This window comes from Lathyrus oleraceus, chromosome 5 (assembly GCF_024323335.1).
Source record: "Lathyrus oleraceus cultivar Zhongwan6 chromosome 5, CAAS_Psat_ZW6_1.0, whole genome shotgun sequence".
NCBI classification, from domain to species: domain Eukaryota; kingdom Viridiplantae; phylum Streptophyta; class Magnoliopsida; order Fabales; family Fabaceae; genus Lathyrus; species Lathyrus oleraceus.
In genome coordinates this window covers 390,633,137-390,637,892 of record NC_066583.1, presented here as the reverse complement: position 1 = coordinate 390,637,892, position 4,756 = coordinate 390,633,137, and the positions used below count along the sequence as shown (strand labels likewise).

General features: G+C 35.4%; 1 long non-coding RNA gene across 1 annotated transcript; it reads left to right on the top strand.

Moving 5' to 3' along the window:
• Positions 1-2,449: 2,449 nt before the first annotated feature.
• On the top strand, positions 2,450-4,295 carry LOC127085019 (uncharacterized). The gene is made up of 3 exons (XR_007788887.1): positions 2,450-3,126; positions 3,222-3,529; positions 4,017-4,295. It is a non-coding gene; the product is annotated as an uncharacterized LOC127085019 (long non-coding RNA).
• Positions 4,296-4,756: the final 461 nt, after the last annotated feature.

Genomic DNA, 4,756 nt, shown 5'->3' with positions numbered 1-4,756 from the left:
AAGAAGTATTGTTTGAAATCGAAAGATGAAAGCATATTGGAATCCATCATAGAAAGGGGATTTCTAGCATAGAGGGAAACACCGTTAACCGATATGTGGACTAGCAGGCCGCTACTATAGGGTGTTTAGCTAAAAAAGGAAGGAGTTAAGTGTTTGGGGTTGTTTGCCCAAACAACTCTAGGTAGAAAGACGGACTACATTAGGTTTCCTAAAAGGGTATATATGGAATTTCAAGGATAGTGTATTTCGATGTCAAAGAGACAGATATGTCACTGGGTGAACGGTTCATGATCGAAGGTAGGTAATGGATAGTAAAAGATATGGATGATGCCCTAAGGCGAAGGAGGAATAATTAGAAGTATGCTCGCCAAGGATTCACATCCTCGTGCCTACGTATTCTCATTGTGCAATGAGAAAGTCAGAGCAATCGTAGTTCCTAACTACGAGAATAGAAAGAGAGAGATTTGTCTAAGCAACGGGGACTCACAAGATAAACACATCTTCAAGGGAGGATTGCAGTATTGGAGTGCAAGGAGTTATGTGTCACTTGTTGGGGAATCAACAATTCGAGATCAAACGAGAATAGTATCTTGGATCCAAGAGAAGGATAGACTCTCATCAAAGAGGAAAATGGCGTTTACCAATACATGGACTAGCAGGCCGCCACTATAAGGTAAAGCCAAAAAGAAAGATTGAATTAAGTGTTTGGGGTTGTTTGCCCAAAGAACTCTCAATTGATAAGATGGACTGTCGTTATTGTCCTAAAAGGATAGACAAGGAGTCCAAGAAGAATTATGATTGATCTCAAAGAGATGATATTGATTGAATGAATGATTTATTGGATAGATAAAGTAAGTTGATAAATAAGATAGCTTGCGAAGAAATTGGGTTCTCCTGCCTACGTATCCTTATAGTGCAATAAGGAAATCAGAGCTTTCGTAGTTTAGCCTACTAGGGCTGAAAAGAAATTGATTAGAGGCAAGAAGAAATGGGTGATTGAGATTGAAATGATTAGAATGATTGAGATTTGAATAGAATGAAGAATGTATAAACTTGATAGTTACTAGATGAGAATCACACTAAAGTCTATGGGTAAAGATGGATACGATAAGCAACGAGTCAAACGTCTCGCACCCAAAGATATCCAGAATGAGTGTAGGAAAGCTCCTGTCTCATTTCTTCTTTACCACTTAAGGCTCGTGGCATGTAGCTTTCATCTTAAACTTCAAGGGGAGAGAGAAGAGTCTTTGTAGTTGTTTCTTGTAGTGATGATGAAGACCTTATCAATCGTTTGATTCAAATCATACTAAAGTCTATGAATGAAGGTGAATACGATGAGCGCTGGGTCATGCACCCCATACCCAAAGATACTCAGAATGGGGGTAGGAATACTCCAGTCCCACTCCTTCTCCATTACTTAAGACTTGTATCGCACAACTTTATTCATGATTGATAAGTTGTTGATTCTAGTCCTTGCTTTTGTTGTTTTTGCTTTTGTGCTAAAGTCTATGAATAAAGGTGAATACGATGAGCGTTGGGTCATATGTCCCATACCCAAAGATATTCAGAATGGGGGTAGGAATACTCTAGTCCCACTCCTTCTCTATTGCTTAAGGCTCGTGTTACACTCTTCTAACTTTGATTTAACAAGTTCTTGTAGATGCCACCTTTGATGTGCTTGAATAATCCGCTACTTGGTATGACTGAGGATGCCTTGATTGAAGATCTTGTCTTGAGGCCTTGAGCTCCACAGCTTAGAAGAAAAGTCTTATTAAATGACCAATGGTCTTTTGGTCATTCAATTTAGACTGTGAGATTATACAAGTTCAAAGGATTTAATCAATCAAAATTGCTTTTGATCAATTTAACCATGGGTTTTGTTTTGTTTTTGGGAACTAGGATTAGATCTAATCAAAATTAGTAATTATTAGAATCTATCCTAAGGGATCATGCTTTAGAAATTGATTGAAAATTCTAAGTTAGAAGTCCTAAGGGAGCATGTACATATTCGTCAAAATATTTATTAAAATTCTATGTTAAGTCCTAAAATCGTAAGAAAATGATTAAAATCTATTTCACATTCTCATCCTAAAGGGATCATGTACAAAATCAGAATTTAGGACCTAAGGGCAAAATGGTCATATGTATAAAAACAAACTAATTAAGGGAATGGATCCTAATTAATTACTATGCAAAGAAGTCAATTAGTTCAATCTTCTATTCAAGTCTAAAAACATTCTATTTGAAAAATTAAAATTAATTAGATTCTATAAATTTAATTAAGACATAACTTCTACTTATTCTAAGGTGAATATTCTAATTATCATGGTTAATTATGACTAATTTTAATTAAGCCTAAAAATATTAATCAAATCAAAATTTAATTTTTAATTTTAGAATCTAACTAAGCTCATTATCAGTGATTGATCCTTAATTAAAGCCTAATCAAGCCAAAATCTAGAACAAGCACACCCGGGTCCAAGTGCTAAACATCCAAAATCGCTTATGCAGAAAGCCAACAACACGAATGAAAACATTGAAACTGCTTATCCAAAAGAAAACTCAAAATCGCGTTTCCATCGGCATCATCAATGCTCGTGTTCTTCTCCATCCTTTGATTCGCCGAAGAGTTTTGAAACCTCGCATGTTAGGTTCTCAACATCGCATTTCGGCATCGCGTTTGGGTGTTCAAGTATTGAAAGCGTGGTGTTTGTGGACGACGTCATGTTTCGATTAGGATTCAGTCTCGATTCTTCATCTCCTTCGCATCCCAAAGTGTAATCTCTTCAAAACGCTGGGAAAGAGGGAACAGTAACGGCATTGTGAGCTTCAACTGAAACTTTGGAAGCAAAGTATGACAGTAATGCCTGCCTTCGTCTTCAGCTGCATCCGTCCGCGAAGAGGCGATCGATGCTGCCAAGTATTCATCCGTAATTCAAGGCTGGTGAATCAGTAACTCGAAGTGTACTTGATCCACTATTTCCTAATTGCGTTCAACCTCGAAGGATTCCATTGAAATTGGAACGGAATTGCGACAAGAATAAGAATAAACTACGGAATATGGCAAGGATAACCTACCTGATTGAAGCGACGCGGAGGTTCCGGTGTCGTTGATGTTGTTCGCAGGTAATTCTCTTTCTCTTCTGTGCGATCTTCTTCCACTCGCTTCCGTTTTCCTTCTTCTTGTGTGAATCGTTTCTGTTTCTTCTCCAATTCTGTAGTCGGAAGTTTGTTGGCTCGCGCTCGTTGCTGCGCTTTCTGGGTTGCGTTTTGGTTTCCGCTTGCAGCATTGAGATGCAGGTGGCGTGATGGTTTGAGCTCCATCAGTTGAAGCTTCAACGTGAAGCTTCAATGGTGTTTCACTATCAGAACTTTGGTGAGGGAAATGAAGCAGACGAAACAAAAAGTGAAACAGAAGGTTGAAGAATGGAGTAGAAAAATTGCAGAAATGAAAAACCCTTCACAATGAGGCTTGGAGGGCTTATATAGAGCGCTTAGCCTAACCGATTCGGGCAGGTTGTTGATCAAGGTCAGTTCGGGTAGCTTGTTCATTAATAACAGTTGGGAAATCGGTTGGAATTGAAATAGGAAATAGAATTCTGTTTCTGTTAGTTAGTTAGGATTTGGTTAGAAAATGAAATCCAAGTTAAAATGGAAAATACAAATTTATGTGAAATCAATTCCGTTAGTTATAGTTAGTTGTTAATGTATTTTAGTCAAGAATGAGCAGGCTGTTATTTCTATCATGATTTTCTGCTCGAATTGTTACGGTTAGATTAGAGTTAGTTAAGTCTTTATGTGATCTGTTAGATTGTTATGGATGTTGATAATTAGTGAGTTAGGAAACAACTAGTTAGTCATTAGGACTTACGTCAAGCTGTTAGTTTAAAGCAAAGTTAGTGAGCTTATGCTAGTATTCGTTTGCGAAATCGCCTATACTGCCTGCCGTAATGCTGTTTTGGTTAACCATATATTTTGGCAGCATGCTAATCAGTTGAGTGAATGCTTTGCTGCAGATTTCTACGATAGAGCCGGTGTACTAAATGTTGTGAAGTTGAACCAAGAGCCATCGTCTTATTGCTGCGATATTATGTGTGGTGTGAATAGAGCTGTCAATTTAGGTGTCAATTTAGGAGGTCGGTGCCTAACTTTTAAGGCCCCAAAATATAGGGGGTTCAAAATTCTAAAAATAAATAAGCCCCAAAATATATAGGCTCCCTAAACTAAAGGCTCATAAAATTCAAGTAAAGCCTGAAGACCCCATCATTTTTTCAAGTCGATTTTTTAAAGAAAAAAAAAATTGACTTTTTTTTTAAAGAATTTTTATTTTTATTTTTTTATTTTCATAAAAATAATTTTTTTCGAAAAATATCAACTTTTTCATTTTAAGAAAAATTCGATTTTGTTTCAAATAAAATTAAACTTTTTTATTTAAAAAAATCGATTTAATTTTTTGGAAATTTCTTTTATTTTCGAAAAAACTGACCTTTTTTTCTATTTTCGAAAAAAATCAGTTTTTTTTTTCGAAAAAAGTCAGGTTTTTTTTCAAAAATAAATCACCTTTTTTTTTTTGAAAAAATCGACTTTTTTATATATAAAAAAATTGAATTTTTTTTCAAAAAAAATCAAATTTTTTAGTTTCAAGAAAAATCGACTTTTTTCTCGAAAAAAATCGATTGTTTGTTTTCAAAAAAATTGATATTCTTTTTCGAAAAAAATAATTTTTTCTTTTAAAAAAAAATTGATTTTTTATTTT